Genomic DNA, 17,616 nt, shown 5'->3' with positions numbered 1-17,616 from the left:
GGAAAATTTTAAGTGCTTCAAAGGGGGAAAAAAAGTGGAGAAAGAAGAGAAAATAAAAATAAGCTAAACCTCAAGAATAGGTCTTCCGGACCTACTATGCGCAGCCTCTATCTGCAGAGCCCTGGACCTACTGTGTGCAGGTAGCCTCTGTCTGCAGAGCCCTGGATCCACTGTGTACAGCCTCTACCTGCAGAGCCCTCTAGCTCTCCAGGGATGTTCAGGGGACAGAGGCAGGACACCTTAGCTGGATACCCTATACTTGTTAAATTTTATGGGTTTTCGACCTTAAACTTGTCAGACAACAGCCTTATAGAAGGAGAGAATTAAACACAGAAAAAAATGTAAAAAAAAAATATTGTCAAATCAAGGAGATTTTCCGTTGAATCCGTAGAGCTGAGTAGGAGCCATGCCACCAGAAACCTGCAGCTCACCATGGATAACCAGCTCTGAAGGCTTCTCCATTAGTGCCCCACGGAAAGGACTTGTTTTCTTTTTCCCCTCCTGTAACAAGAGGCCATTAACTCACTTCGATGGCTCAGAGGAAAAGGACTGAATTCTGCAAATGAACCTCAGCCAGCCCCAGCCCAGACACTCACTGCCATATCTGCACAAACAATGTCAGGGCTCTCCCTCCCCAGCTCCCCTCGCCCCAGACACCCACCCTGAGGCTCACTTTTAGCTGGGAGCAATGTTTGTGTGTGGAACGCTTCATGTGGAAAGGAGAGGTAGAAGCCCAGGGAGCGGCTCGGAGACGGAGACACACCACTTTTTCCTGTTCCTTTGCTCTTCCAGAACAAGCCCTAGACAGCCGTGTATTGGAAAACTTTTATCTAATCGTTCTGACATTTTCCTTCCATCGTGGAAAATTCTTCCTAGGAATAATCTTTCAGACAATTCTTCTAATGTTTAAAACATTACGTCCTCCAGCCTGGAAGCCAGAGTCAGACACACACTGTCTCTCTCTGTCTGTCTGTCTGATACTGTCTCTGTTTCTGTCTACCTTCCTCCTGTGTGTGTGTATGTGCATGTACATGTGTGTGTGCATGAGCGAGAGAAAGAGAGCAAGAGAGAGAGAGCAAGAGAGAAAGAGAGAGAGAGAGAGAGAGAGAGAGAGAGAGAGAGAGAGAGAGAGAGAGAGAGAAGGCCAGAGTGCATGTTTGTGTGCATGGTTGCACCCATGTGTGCACATGCAAGAGGAAGCCAGAGGTCACCTTTGAGTGTCACTGCTCAGAATACCATCATCTATCTTTAAAAGATATTTTCCCCTCACTTTTACTTGAACCTTGATGACTAGGCTAGGATAACTGACCAGTGAGCCCCAGGGTTTTCTGTCTGTCTGTCTATCTGTCTGTCTTTACTTCCCCAGTGCTGGAATCACAAACATACCACTGTGCCCCACTTCCTTATGTGGATTTTGGGGATCAAACTCAAATCTTTCCACTTGTATAGTGAACACTTTCCTGACTGAGTCATCTTTCCAAAACCCCCAAGTCTTTTAATGGCAAGTATTTCTGTATTTGCTGTTATTGCTGTTCGACAAAGGAAGCAGCATTTTAAGCCAATGTCAAGATGCCTACATATGTATGTTTCTCTTTACAGGAAAGTCCTGATGCTGGGCTGATGAGCCTGCCACTCCCTTAGCTCACCTCTGCCTGCATCTCTTTCCCACTGATGGTCTTCCTCTGGGGCAGCTGAAACCCTGCGTCCTGTCCCTGAGCTGCCTGGAGAGGATGGCTGACGCCACATCAGTTACCTTCCATTGCTGCAAGAAGATGCCCGAGGTAAATGATCAAAAGTAGAAAGGTCCGCCACTTGTGCCTAGTTTCAGATTTCTGACCACGGTTGCTTGGCTTTGCTGTTGCAGAGTCTGTGGGGAGTCACAGTCTGCCAGTGGGTGTGGAGCTGAAGCAGACAGGCAGGAGCTGAGGCACACAGGCAGGAGAAATAGAGACAGCTCCTGCAAAGGCATAACCCACACACCCACTTCTCACCCCATAAAGTTTCCTGGTCCCCAGTAGTACCAGTAGCCAGAGACCAAGCCTGTGACATTTGGCGGGCACTTGAGATCCAAATTCTGTATGGATCCCAGAGGGTTTTATATGTGTGTGTATGTATAATGTATACATGTCTGTGCATGTTCACATGTGTATGAGGGAGTGGGTATATGTGTGTTCATATGTGCGTGCATGTGTGCAATGCTGTAAGTCAGCTTTGGGTGTTGCTTCTCAGGGTGCTATTCACCTTGCTTTCCTGAGACAGGGTCTCTCGTAGCTGGCAACTTGCAGATTGGGCAAAGCCGACTTGTCAGCCACGGAGTGACCATGCAATCCACAAATCTACTTCTGCTGCCAGAATTACAAGTGTGCCACGGCATCTGGCTCTTTTACATAGGTTGTGGGGATCGAACTCTGGTCTTCATGTGCACATGACGATACTTAACTTTCTGAGCTCTCGCCCCAGCTCACAGTTTTATCCCTGACTCCTTATTCATCTCCTTACCTCACATTCAGGAAGCTGACAAGGAAGTCCAGGTCTCTCTCCATCAGAGCCGATGAGAAGTTCAGACCTCACACACCGCTGTTCATGTGCTAGGACCATCTTCTACCCATGGTAAGTACAGCACAATACAACACAACACTGTGACTTTCATTTGGCTGTTTTTCACTGTCTGGGAATCTGCCTTAGGCTTGCTATGAAACCTCATGATAGAGTAGCGGCCATTTCCTGGTTTTCCCTGGTGGATGCCTGTGTGCTGCCACGAGTCACCAAACAAATTGTGGGTGAAAGTTCATCCCACCTCTTTAAATGAGTTTGTCAATAGGACGTGTCCTCTCTGACCTTTGACCTTGCCCTGTGTCTTCTTAACTATGGTCTAGCCAGTCTCTTAGGATATGGAACAGCAGCAACCACAGTAACAGAACGGATAACAAGGATGACTGAGAGGACAGGAAGGGGCATCTTGGTCCAAGGTGAGGCTGTGGGTTACTCCCTGTGGTGATTTGGATAAGAGTGGACCTCACAGGTTCATAAGTTTGAATTCTTGATCCTGAATTGGTGGACTCTTTGGGAAGGATTAGGAGGTGTGGCCTTGTTGGAGGAGCTGTGTCACTGGGGGTGGGCTTGGAGGTTTCAAAAGCCCACACCAGACCCAGTCTTGTTCTATCTGCCTCCACCTTGGGGATCAGATGTAAGATCTGCTGCAGCAGCGCCATGATCTACTGCTCCAGCACCATGCCTGCACCATGACTACCTCCATACTACGATGGGCGTGAGCTCATACTTTGAAACTGCAAGCGAGGCCCCAATTTAGTGTTCTCTTCTATGTTTTTTTGGCCAGTGGTGTCTCTTTACAGCAATGTATCAGGAATAATACACTCTCCTCATCCCAAAACACTGCTTGCATGCTTCTAAAGATATCAAGCTTATTTCATTCAGACACTTGAAGGCAAAGATAGCTGCAAATGTAGAGTATATGACAGAATACTATCCACTGTCTATCTCCTTGGAGGAAGTTAGTATTTTTCCTAGGGTGTGAACTACTCATGACCATAAGGCATGCGAACACCTGAGACCAGGCCTTAGGGAACGCTCCATATCATGGAGGCAGTCACTGAATACTTCAGCGCTAAATTCATTTTATGATTTTTTAAAAAAAAAGCTGCTTAAACTATAAGTATTCCTGTTTTTGTAACTGGATGTGTTCTTAGTGTTTAAAGCCAGCAGATTATTCACCTTTGTTTCACTGTAGTGGATCACCTGAGATGATGAACTAAGAAAGGGAAGGGACTTATGTTTGGCTCACAGTTTTGGAACCTCCACTTGGATCTCCTGAGGGTGGAGTGAGCAGACATGGCCATGCAGTGATTAGCATAGGAGGAGAATTCTATCATTCAAATGTTGAACTTCATTCAGGCATCCATGCATAAAGGCTTGTTTCCAATCCCCTGTGGTAGTGCTAGTGAGATGTGGGAGAAGTAAAGAGGTGGAGCCCAGGGGGACTGTCTATTCAGGGCATACCTGTGAATGGGATAACTGGCCCTGGCTGCTGCTTCCTGCAGAGGGGGAAGCTGGCTTTGCTTGGTGAGGGCTCCTGTCCTGATGTGGTCTGAGCACTGAGAAAGTGATCTGGTAACACATCCCACTTGCTTGGCAGGAATTGCAGGCAGGTGCCTGGCTTATCCACAAGTTATGAAACACCTTTGTACCGTGCTTGGTGTTTGCTCCATTCTTATATTTGTTTGACTTAAGATACTGGGTAAATTTTAAAGCTGAGATAAAAAGGTAAAAAGACTCTGTTGGTATTTGGCTTCCCCAGGAAGTAGCAAAGCTTTTAATATAAATGCATGCACTTTGAGCATCTCATATTGGCCTGAGGAATACCTTTGGGGCACTCACTCTGGTTCTCGCTGAGTGCTCTGGTTCTCACTGAACACTCATTCTGGTTCTCACAAAGCACTCACAATCATTCTCACTGAGTGTTTACTCTATTTCTCAACTGGGCACTCACACAAGCTCCCACTCACCTAAGAAAATGCAGCATTGAGGAAGCTGAGGTAATTTCAGAGATTCACTGGCTCTGTCAGAATAGGGAGTCCAGTGAAATTCTTTTAAGGACTTAGTGGGGACCTCAGTCCTAACATCAATTAGTTACACTGTTACCTCTCCCTAGAAAGATATTTCTTAGGAGGAGTATTTCCTCTGATCTGTCAGGAGTCCTGGGGTACAATAACTAATTATTTTATAGATGTTTATTCAAGGCTTAATCAGGGCACCCCCTCTCAAAATGTTGTCTAATCTAAATGTGTATACATGCTTTTAGTTACTATTCCATAAACAGTACAAGATAATTACCATTTATATATCTTTAGTGATGTCCTGAGTATTATCTATAATTCAGGAATGATTAAGTATATAGGGTATCTACAAGTCACACATCACCATTGTCTTGCCTCATGTATAATACCCAAGTGCCTTGGTACCCATGGATAGCCTAGCCCTCCAAAGCTACCTAGGGTTGGATGGATCAAATTTGCTTTCCACTCAATTAATACAGCGGTCTTTCTAAGTAGGAAGTATTTTAAGAAGAAAATTAAAGTATTTTTCCCCTTAAGTTGGCTAGGCGATCAAATAAATACCATGAATGCTTCTGCAAAGACTTCCATGGAAACTCAAACACAGATGTTTCGTGTGAGTTTACTTATTCTGGTAACTTGGTGATTCATGAAACTCACTGGGCCCCAATGATTGTAAGATGCAAACATTGACTGATAGGAGCACTGAGGCATGTGGCTTATCTCGAACTCTCCGGCCCAAAGGTTGGAGAGGAACAGAAGCAAGCACTCGCTAAGTTTGATGCTCCAGGAGAAACCTGTATCAGAAGGGAGAATTCCAGAATCAAATGAGAAGATGCAGCTCAGTGAACCAGTTGCTGGTAAAGGACGGGCATCACTTCCCTTCTGAAAGGGCTCCAGAAAGCCAATCAGAACCATAAAACCATGATCCAAAGTAACAGAAAATAATTGTTTTTGACCTCAGCATTACCCTCCAGTGAATGGGAAAGCTGGTTGTCATAGACTCCCTTCATGTTAAGACAGGTGCATATCTCACAGTGAAGAACTTCCCCTCAGTGACAAAATGCACAGACTGCTCTTTCTGTCACTGGATGTCCCTTTGAGTGAACTCAGGAGCACCTCTCTGTGGGGCAGGCTTTGCAGTCTGCCTTTAAACCTTCTCTGTTCAGCATTCAAGACAGTAGCATGACAGAGCATGTTTAAGCATTTGTAAGTCTCCTGGGACCCTAACGAATGTTGGACAGCATGCAGGATAGCAGCATGACTGTGTGTAAGCCTCCTAGGACCCTTATGCATGACACCATACATGACAGCTGCATGACACTATACATGACTAAGCATGTATTTGCCTCACTCAGTGTTTGTCCCATCCAGAGAGATACTCATCAAACCCTCATGTAAATGTTTTTCGGTTTATTTTCCCCTCAAACAGGGATGCACCACCCAAACCTTCCCAAACAGCACCATGAACTCGGCACCAAGTTTTCAGTGAGCTGAGAATATGGAGAATATTTCTCATTAAAGCTACATACGGTTCATGTGTGTGTGCGTGTGTGTACATGTGTGCACATGGGAGTGTACATGTATGCATGTGAGATTATAGATCTGGATACATTTGTAAGCATAGATTGTGGTTCTCTCTCTCTCTCTCTCTCTCTCTCTCTCTCTCTCTCTCTCTCTCTCTCTCTCTCCCCATAGGCCACAGTATATCTGTTGATCTATGTACAATGTAAGGTAAGATGAGAACCCTGAATTTCTCAAACCAAGACCCCCAAAACATTGATTTTTAAATGCCATGCTTCTCAAATGCAATTTCTGCAAGTGCTTGGCTCTGGAGGGAATTGAACCAGCTATTTTGGGCTGTCATACCCTCAAATAGGGGATGCTTATTCATGGAATGGTAGAACCAATCTTATAAAAATGGCTGTGTAATCAAAAGAAATCGACATATTCATTATAATTCTAATCAATATTGCAGTAGCATTCTTCAAAGAAATAGAAAATAAGAATCCAAATATGTGTATGGAGGCGCAGCGGGCACTGGATAGGGAAAGTAATCTTGAATAAAAAGAACTTTTAGAAGTACTGATACCTGATTTCAAAATAGACTACGGAGTAATAACAAGAACAACAGGATTTCACTGGTACAAAAACATATAAATAGATCAATGAGATAGAATAAAGGACCTGGATACACAGCCACACAACTCCAACCTCCTGATTTGTTACGAAAATGACAAATACACATTGCACGAAAGACAACATTCTCAGCAAGTGCTGCTGGGAAACTAGATGTCTATGGAGGAGCAAGTGCTGCTGGGAAACTAGGTGTCTACACAGAGGAGCAAGGGCTGCTGGGAAACTAGATGGTAGGAGGAGACAGAAACTAAATGCTCATCATTTGAACTCCACAAACATTGATTCCAAATAGATCAAGGATGTCCACAGAAGACCTGGACCTCTTAAAGTACTATCAGAAAAAAACGGGAAATGCATTTGAACACATAGGCATACGTGAGGACATTCTGAATTAGGCTCAAGTCACCCAGGAAATAAGGCCAATAATCAACAAATAGAATCTCATGGAATTAAATGGATTTTGTACAGTAAAGGAAAGTACCAATCAAGAGGCTAGACAACCTGCAGAATAGGAGAAAAATCTTTGCCAGCTGTATATCTGACAACAGATTAGGCCACACAAGGACTCGGGAAACTAAGTATTAAGAAAATAAACAGCTCAATAAAAAGGAGCTATGGAACTGAACAAAGATCTTGAAAGAAGAAATATAAGTGGCTGATAAACATCCTTAAAAGCATTCACCATCCTTAGCCATCATAGAAACACAAATTAAAACTGCAATGAAATTCTATCTCAGCCCAGCCAGAGTAGCTGTCAAGAAAACAAATGACAGCAGATGTTCATGATGATGTGTGAAAAGGGAAAGGTTATCTGTTGTTGTTGGGGATGTAAACCGGTACAGTCACTATGGAAATAAACATGGAGGTTTCTTGAAAGCCAGAAATAGAATTAGCGTGTGATCCAGCTATACCATGTCTGGAACACGCCCAAGGAACTCCATGTCCTCCTATGAGACACTTGCACATTCTTGTTTGTTGCTGCTCTACTCACAATAGCTAGGAGATGGGCATCGGCCTAGAGGTCAACCAACGGACAAACATGTGATGAACATGTGATGAAACATGTGACACACACAATAGAATTTTATTCAATCATAAAAATTAAACAGGAGAAATGGATAGAACTGAAAAAATACTAAATGATGAGGTCCAGGCCCTCTTCTGCCCTCAATGGGCACATACTTGGGCACACAAGACACATGAACAAATATACACATGCATATAAATAAAATAAATCTTTAAAAAGAAAATGTGTGAAATAGAATTTGAAGCTGCAAGGGCAATATATAGAATAAATAACACGTGTCACGAGGATGTAAACTGATTTTTAAACGAGATGTGAAAACTGTAAATTATGAGAAAATTTATGGAGGGAAGGTGTTACAAATAAAAGTGAATCTGGTGAGAGAAAGATGGGGAAGATGGGCAGAAGGAACTGCTAACAGAAAGGGAGACTACGGGGCTCTGATCCTGACCTATGTATGAAAATGGATCGGCACACACAGCAGACAGACCTCAAGTGAGCTACTCCGTGTGCCTCCCAAATACACACCTTTCACTCGTGGGAGTGAGGAAACATTAATATCTCAATGATTTCATTGTGTAGCTCTCAGATGTGCTGATTTTCATTCCAGAATATATAGAGAACTCTTTCTGTTCGATGTATATAGCCAGATTTTTAAAATTAAGAATTCAAACAGACTTTCTCCCAAGAAGACATACACGTGGACCATCAATCCAGCATAACCCTTGTTACAAGGAAAACTGGAACTCAGACTACCGTATGAACCCACTTGCCTTGTAGAATAACTGTTACCAAAAATCAGACACCAACAAATGATGGTGGACTTTTGGAGAAATTGATGGGACCGTAAAATGCTGGAACTACTTCGGTAAATACTACCAACTTTAGTTGTGTAGTCTAAAGAAATAAACACACATGTTATTTCAACAGCTTGTTATATGCATGTTCATAGGAGTTTTTTTTTTTTCTGTCAATGGTGAAACCGCTTACTCATGATTGGATGGATATTTAAAGGTAGATCAAATCGATGGAATATTATTCAGTCTTAAAAGGCAACAAAGTACAGATACACCTCACGATATGGACAAATCTTAAGACGCCGTGTTACCTGAAAGCCTGCCACAAATGTCCTTGTGCTACAATGGTGCCATTATACGAAATGTTCACAAAATGGGCAATTCACAGGAACAGAAGTTGATCTGTGGTTCCATGGGTGGGGGCAGGGAGGGATGGAGAGAGGCTGCCAATGGGTATGGGTGTTCTGTGGAATGACGGTAAAATATTCTGTAATCATCAATGATTGCACATCTCTGTGAATAGTCCAAATACGGAACTGAATACTTGAAAAAGTAAACCCAGCAGTTTACAAGGGCAATTCAATAGAGTGGTTACTTGGAGATTTCTAGAATAAGGCTAAAACAGTACTTTGCTGTTACTTGGATTTCAGTTTGCTTCTGAGATGTGTTGGTAGCTGCTCTCTGAGTGTTCTATTTGGTGTATCCTTCTAGTGGATTTGTGGTAACTCAGGATGCTTTTTATATATCTTAGCCATTCCCACTTCATTCTATAAACACCTCTGCCGTTAGTGGTTCCTGCAATTTTCTATCATCTTTTCTCTCATGGGACAGTCTTCCATGTATAACCCCCTAGTTACAGATTCTTTTATACTTCATAATTTTATATTTTGGTTTAAACTTTTGTTTCAACCCCAATCTCATGCATAAATTATTCTACAGGTCCCTTTGATACTTTAAAATGGGTTTTAATTTAAGTCTAACCCATCTGGGATTTATTTTCAATGGTATGTAGCAGGAAATCCACATTTACTTTTTTTCCACTTGGAAAATGAAATGTTTTTAGAGCATTTATTGAGCACTTTATCCTTTTATCACCAATTCAAGATGCCATTTGCTTTACAACGTACTAGACATCTACACATATAGCCAGGTTTCTAGGTCCTCCAGTCTGAGCTTTTTGCTTCACTGAATTGGCTCTGCTGAAATAGCACATATTTTAAGTTTCTCTGACTTTGTAGCCAGGCTTAATCCCTGCTAGAGTGAGAATTAGATTGTTATAGCCGTAAAAAATAAAGATGTCTGCTCCCAGAGACTCTAAGAGCCAGGATCGGGAGACACCCAGGGCGGTCCCCACCTGCTCAGAGGAAAAGGGGAAGGGGCGGAGGGAAGTATTGTGGGCAGGGCTGACTGGGGGAGGAACAGTGAGCAGGATGTAAAGTGAATGTGATAAATAAATGAATGAATGAATGAATGAATGAATGAATGAATAAAGGAGGGAGGGAGGGAGGGAGGGAGGGAGGGAGGAAGGAAGGAAGGAAGGAAGGAAGGAAGGAAGGAAGGAAGGAAGGAAGGAAGGAAGGATAAAAGATGTCTGGTTTAAGGAAGAGGCTGGGTCCAGCTGGACACACTGGGAATCTCTTTCTGAGTTTTGGCACCAAATGTTAGAAGGCAGCAGAGGAGAATAAAAGAATACTCGGTTCATCCTCGGAAAGGCTAGAGCAACCCTTCACTGGCCTGAGAGACTGAGCTCCACTGATCTTGCAGCTGGACTCCATATCCAAGCATACAGGAGAACACCTTATATGGGGTCTAGGGATCAGCTTTTGTTGAGGCTCAGAAGATGCAGTGTTGGTTAACTATGAGATACATTAGGTGGCCTGTTCTCCAATCTTTGTCCTCTAAACATGTGTGATAGGGGTGGTGGCTTTCTAAAATCCCATGGGGGGGGCAGTTTTCTTGAAGCCTTGGTCCTGCTTTATGGTTCTTACATTTGTAGGGTGGGTCCTAGTCCTAGCTTCAAGGACTAGGGCATTGTTCCTATTTTCTCTCTTTCTTTCCTGGTAAAACCATGAGAGGCGCCAGTTTTCTGAAAACTTGGTAACTTTTTACTTAGAACCAGCTGGTTTTTATCATGTGATAAAAATCACACTCTAGCAGTTACCTTGGTCTGGTCATACCTCCCTATCTCTTGAGTCCACTTATTTCCAGAACTTATAGAGCTTATCTTACCCCAAGACTGGGATGCAAACACATCGGACCATCCTGCCATTGCCTTGGAAATACATTGGGGCATCCTTCATTGCTTTGAATCGACAGCTGTGGAGGAAGCTTCCTGCAATACTGATAGGACAACCAAACACCCCCATGGAGCAGTACATGAGTGAGAAGCTGAACTCTCCTCCCTACATCCAGCTGACAGATGTCTGTCTGCAATCCTGGCCAATGCCTAATCAAAACCTCTAGAGGGCTTGAGATGGAGAAAGTCTCTGAGCTGTAGGCTCCTCACCATGGCACTAGTGTGGCCAGCACTTGCTACTCTGTGGGTTCTTTTTACTCCCGCCCTTCTCCACCCACCTTCTGCTACCCTGTCAACCCCCTAACACCAAATAGGAGAAGGAAAAGGATAGAGAGGAAAGGGAGTGATATTGTCATTAGACTACTTGCTGATTAGGAACATCTACTTCTAGGGGCAAGTTTGACTTTTGCTGTTAGGATATCTGATTTCTTATTATTGTTTCTTCTTTGCACATGGATACTTAACAAACAACGGCAACCGACCAACAATCCACCACGCCTCTTGGGACCCTAGCACTTATACAGCCTCTGAAGCATCCCCAGAATTACAAACATAATTGCAGAAACCATCTGCAGCTGGCAAAACCGTGCCTCTGCTGGAGCTCCTGGGGCCAGTTTGTAGCAGCCCTATATCCCACACCTAGGATTAAAATAAAAACCTATTCCTATAATAACTCTATGTTTCTAAAGAAGCCAAAATTCATACTACACACTAGTGGAATAATGAACCTTTGTGTTTAATGTTCCCGTGTTTTGGGTAATTTTTTATGCAGCCATAGGTAATGCACACATAAACAAAAATAATTACCATAAATAGAAAATCCAAATGAGCCAGAGTTGGAGTGTTTGTGTATGACTGGAAACAAGTATAACAAATGGATATTTGGCTATTCCTAAGACGGAATCTTTCCCAGTAAAGCCTCGGTGTTTCCAGTGGAGAGAGCTTCAGGTTTCACCGTGACCCCTGAAGCCCACACCTAACCAACTGATGTGGTGCAGGGTTTCCCAATGTTTGGCCAACAACAGTAAGTTCAGGCTTGGGTATGAGGTTTCTAAGCCTAATCTCTCGTAAATTAGCCCTTTCTGCCCAAACCTGCCCACGTATTCACGGAGACTGTGAGAAACTCCACCTCCACAGGCTACCAGAAGACTCAGGGCCTGGAAGCATCCAGGGAGGTCCATCAGGGTAGCAGTGCCAGTGGCAGGCTAGAAAGAACATTGACTTCTGGACATGGCCTTCAATGTTTAAAGTTTCACCTATTCGGTCAGATCTAGAGGTGAGTCTAAGAGTTCCTCTAGACTCAGTGACTGGAGATTGAAGAGGAGCAACAGGGTTAGAACCAACGCACAGAGTGAGAGAGCTGTGATCAACCCAGGGGGTCACCGTGGGAGGCAGCATGGTCTGAACTGTGTCCCTTCGAGGTGATAAAGACATAACCCACAGTTTATGGAAACACACTGACAATAAGCAACTTTAGCTCAAATCCAGCATGACTGGTCTTTACCAATTGCAGGAGTCTAGATAGAAATGAATGGGACACATGGAGAAGATGTGAAGATATAACGAAGATGCCAAACAACACCTGGGGCTGTCAAGAACCATGTGAAGAGCAGGTTACATAAGAATAGCCCCTCGCCCCTGCTGCCATCTTGAAGTCCTAGCCGAGAGAACTCTCAGACTACATATGTCTGTCGTTGAGAGCTCCAACCTGGGTCACAGTGGTCCCAGGAAGTGAGCACTGGGAGCTTGACTGCTGTGGCTGATGACAATGTCCACCTACTGTTAGAAATAGCTCTATCCAGACTGCTCTGTGGGGGAGGTATCCCAGTGGAAACTGCATACATTAGGGCATCCTTCTGTTGCCTTGGAAACACCATGGGCCATCTTTCCTTTGCCTTGGAGATACATTGGGATATCCTTCCACTGCTTTGGAGATACACTGGGATATCCATCATTGCTTTGGAACACCAGCTGTGGAGGAAGCTACCTGCAATACTGACTGGACAACCAGACAGCCACATAACCCTCTTCCTGGGTACAGAGTTGACAGAGCCCCTGATTGTTTCCTTTCACAGTGTGCTTATGCAATGGAGTTACTATACCATTTCTGAGAAAGCATTCTGTAGTAACCACACACTGCAGGAAAAATGATGTTTCTACTGCCCAGCAGGACCTGATTTAAGACCAATAGTGAGCATCTCATCTGCTCCCAGTGATGATCCACCTGACATCATGGTAGAGTGACAGGTTCTCGTGTGCTAATGTCCACAAGAATCCTTGCAAGTTTGTGAGATTTCCAGGGCCTCTCTCAGATCTTTACACTCAGGCTCTTGAAGGTAGGACTTAGAAGTCTCAAATGACCCTCCCTATTTATATGCACTTCCTTTTCCTTCCTGCAGGGTACTGTCATGGGTAACTTGGTCATCTCTCTTTGACAAGATACTGTTGGAAATGACAGTTTAAAATACATGATCTTACCTTGGCGATGCTTTATTGGGGCAACAATACAGTCTCTGTGAGCTAAAGATAAACTGATGAAGAACAAGCTGGAATGTTAGACTTTGGCAAATCAGGTGGCAGAGACATCTCTAAATAGCTCCTTAGCCAGACTGGGCACATTCCTTCTGGGTCAAAAAGTTGTCTCTACTCTCTGTCCCTAGGTATTCTGATGACCAAATGCATGGGCTGGTACCGGACAGTGGTGACTGAATTAGGGCCAAGTGGTACACAAAGAGCTTTGACACTGTGTGGTGTGTGTGCGATGAAATACGGATGTATCTAATTCCACTGGGAAAGCTGCACTGGGAGAAAGCACGGCTTTGTTTCAGATGTGCCTTATCCAGCAGCAAACAAGAGCAATGCGGAAAGCAGGCACCAAGGACGATTCCCGGCAGCCCCTGCATCCCTTTGCCGTGACTTCCGTTCTCACAGGCCATCAAGATGCCAAGTAGTGAGGGTGATTAAAGAGACAGAATGCTGAGATGAAAAATAAAATCGAGCCCCATGAGTTTTCTTTTCCTGGAAATCGATGGTTTGTGGATTGAAGAGAGGGCTCTTGTCAGAACAATGCTAGCCTTGGAGAGAGAATTTCTTCCACTCCCTGAGATTGCTTTTAAAAATCCCTAAATAGACACTGTTCTGCGTATGTACGATGGGGAGAGAGGACATTGTTTCCAGCCATAGTGAGTATTTTAAGCGTGCTATTTCAAATTCAGCAAAGGAATTTGTAGACATGTGTTGAGTAGAGCTGTCTAAACGGTATGAAAGTAAATCTTCAAAGACAGCAGGAAGTCCTGGCTCTCATTCTGAAGAAATAAGTATAGTCTAGCTTGATGTCCTTTATGTACCGGTGGGTCTTTTTGTATCTGTGTGTACTATATTTATCTACCTATATTTTACATTTATATACTACATATTTTTAAGATGTATTCATTTTTATTTCATGCGTATGGGCGTTTTGCCTGTTTCCATGTCTGTGTACTATGTAGATGCCTCGTGCCTGCAGAGGCCAGAAGAGGACATCAGATTCCCTCTGAATGACATACGATTGTGAGCTGCCATGTGGGTGCTAGGGACTGAACCTGGACCCTCTGGAAGAGCAGAGTGTTTCTAATGTTTAAGCCATCTCTCCAACCTCTACATGCTCCATATTTTATACTTAAATATGAAGATATACTCTGAATAGACTGCAAAATGTTAAAACTATCTTGACTTTAATGTTTTTGAAGTCCTGGGGATGAAGCTCAGAACCTCATAGATTGGGGGTGGGGGCGGCAAATCTTTATTGCTGAGCAACATCCGAGGCCTGATCGCAAAAGTCAAGAAAGTGCTGTAGGTTAAACTCTAGATGTCAAAGAAGTTAAAGAATGAACCATTATAAAAACACAATTGGGTGGGTGAAAAGATGGCTCAACAGTTAAGACCACCTGCTGCTCTTGCAGAGGGCCCAGCACACACGTTGATTACCTCATGATGGCCTGTAACTCTAGTTCTAGGGTATCCACTACCCTCTTCTGGCCTTCACAGATACCTGCATATATGTGATGCAAACACACACACACACACACACACACACACACACACACACACACACACACACACACAGATGCATACATAGTCATACTCAAAAAATAGAAAAAGTATTTAAAAAGACAGAGACACGATTCTATGGGACAGGAAGCATGCATCAGAGGCTGGTTAGGAGGTGGCATAGCTCAGTGATTTGTTTTTCACTGTCTACAAAGAACAGGTGTACTACTTCTATATTCAGAAAAATCAATAATTCTTTGCTAATTTTCCCATGCAGTTTCCTATTTACTTATTCGCATCTGGATGTGTGTTTCTACATAGTTAGAGACTCCTGCTAATACCACAGGCAGCTCATGGGATTCAGCATGGCTCTCATGAAGGAGAAACCATCTCCCATCCTCAGGTCTACTTAGGATATCCCAACTCTGGTTCTCAAAGGCTCCTTACACCATTCCCAGCAGACGCTTCCTGACGCAGAGCACTCCATGTAGACACGACTCCTTCCTCAAAGTGACAAGCTGATAGTTGTTCCAAGAGCTTTGGGAGAAGGTCTCAGAAATATTTGCCCTGGCCTTTCAAAATAGCAAAATGCATTTGATCCTCCCTAAGCAATCTGTGTTGTAGGACTGTAGTACTTACTACCTAGTTAAGGGTATGTCTCTCTTGGCAGAGCTTAAAATGTGAACTTACTCAAGGAGTCAAGAGTACCAGAAAATTGGAACCTCAACATTCTGGTGCCCACTTGTTATGCCAGGTGTGTGTTCTTCATTCCCTGGCTCTGGGGAACATTCTGGAAGTAGTCCTGTGGCCATATTGACTACATATTTGACTGAAGCGCTGCATGGAGTATGCCAGGAGGAACTGCCCCCTATTTTAGGAACGACTGTTAGAAGGAATTGGAAAAACAAATTCTTTGTAACTTCCTCTTCAGACTTTCATTAAGAGTGTTTGTTCTCAGATGTTGGGGATTGAGAGGAAAGGTATTTCAAATGTTGGTTCATGCAGATCCTGAGCTGCAGGCTCTCGACTTGTGGTGAAATAACGCTGTGCACTTCACGGAGGCCGGGTGCTGTTTACCTCCGTGCTAACTGTAAACGGCCTTCCTACAGGGATTCTTCAGCATCCTTGACAGGCTTCATTCCATGGCTTCTCCCTCTCAAGTCTCTGAGGGCAATTTCTCTCAAGATTACTTTTGAATGATGGGATGGGAGAAGTGGACAACCCCCTCCCATAAGAAGAGTGAGTGAGGTCACCATAAAAGGGACACAGGGTTTCCAGAAGGTATGGTGAACAGGAAGCAGCCTGGCTGTGTATACCAGGGTGGCTTTCTCCATGCCAGGGTGGCTGGATCAGGTGACAGGCTGGACTGCAAGGCTACTATACCATTAGCACTGGCTGCATCCAGGGAGCTGATGCACGCTGTTTCTTCCATCTTTTAAACTTGGTTTCCAAGTTGTCATCATAGGTGAATAAGTGAGGATCGTGTGTGTGTGTGTGTGTGTGTGTGTGAGTGTTGTGTTTGGAGTGTGTGTGTGTATGTGGGTGTGTATGTGGGTGTGTTTGGAGTGTGTGTGAGTGTTGTGTTTGGAGAGAGAGAGTGTGTGTGTGTGTGTAGTGTGTGTGGGGTCTCTCAGTGCCATGATGCTAGGAGGTGGCAGTGGAGATGGATAGGAGATGCCTTGCTCTGATGTCTAAGACATCCACACACCATGCTTCCCTGTTTTGTTTCATAGCCTGCCTTTTAAACAGATACAGAAGAATGCAGAGAGAAGGATGAGCAAGTGGAAAATTAAAAATAATAAGCAAAAACATAAAACACACATACAAAAACTAAAAACTCTTTGGGCAAGATTTCAGTTCATTTTGTTTCCTGTAAAGATCAAATCCTGAAGTTTTCTTTTTTTTTTTTTTTTTTGTCCTTTCAAAAGCAAGAATCTTAAACCATAATGGGAGCAAGTTGGTACCGCCTGTGCCCACACTGGATATATGTGAGCCCAGCTGTGAACCAGAGCTGCAGGAGATTTCCTCATGGGCATTGGTAGCCATGGAACAACCTCTCTCCATACTTCTCAGACATTACACTGCTCTCCAGAGACCAGGCATGAGGCAGGGAGGGGCCTGTCAGTTCCTATGATCTGTGCTGTTTTCTGGCTGTTGCAGAGTTGTACCAAGAACGCCAGACAGTCTCTTCACAACCTGAAAGTGAGGGAAACCATGAGTGTGGTTCCTTTAGGCAAGGAGTTCTAATTGATCAGGACTCAAAATATACAAAAGTCTGGATTCTTTCAGTTGATTAAATATGCAGCCCATTAACTTTTCTTTATCTTAGAGCCAAAATCACCAGGACTAAGATAAACAGGAAAATACAGCAGTTCTGAGTTACGTGACCAGACCCCAGTGTCCTGCAAGCGGACCTCTCAGCAGCCTCTGGGACCGTAGCTTTCCCTTGGCAGGCAGCCTCTCAAAGCCTTTCTTTGTCAGTAAGCTGTAGAATCCACCTGTAGCACACGGTCCTGGAAGCATGGTGGGGTATGGGGAAGGCTGACACTCTCTGTAGCTTGTGGAATAAAGAAGGAAGCACGAGAGGAGACAGAGAAGGAAATCCTAAGAAAGAGGTGGAGAGAGTGAGCTCTGTGGAGCTGAAAAATCTAGAATCAAGGATAGGAGAGGCAAAGCTGGAGGATGTCACATAAGCCGGGAGACTCCGTGAGGACAAAGGCAGTGACACCTAGTTCATGCTTGAAAGAAGTGGTTCAGTTC

At 43.9% G+C, this 17,616-nt stretch overlaps 1 long non-coding RNA gene across 1 annotated transcript in view; it reads left to right on the top strand.

The window, feature by feature from the left end:
• The window catches only part of Gm31641 (predicted gene, 31641), a 75,166-nt gene that overhangs the window by 20,203 nt on the left and 37,347 nt on the right, over positions 1 to 17,616 (top strand). The window contains exons 2-3 of the long non-coding RNA NR_153766.1: positions 1,600 to 1,781; positions 2,511 to 2,610. This is a non-coding gene — a long non-coding RNA (predicted gene, 31641). The remainder of the gene's footprint in view (positions 1 to 1,599; positions 1,782 to 2,510; positions 2,611 to 17,616) is intronic.

Source organism: Mus musculus, chromosome 16, assembly GCF_000001635.26.
Source record: "Mus musculus strain C57BL/6J chromosome 16, GRCm38.p6 C57BL/6J".
Lineage (NCBI taxonomy): Eukaryota > Metazoa > Chordata > Mammalia > Rodentia > Muridae > Mus > Mus musculus.
This window is presented reverse-complemented; position numbering and strand designations above follow the sequence as displayed.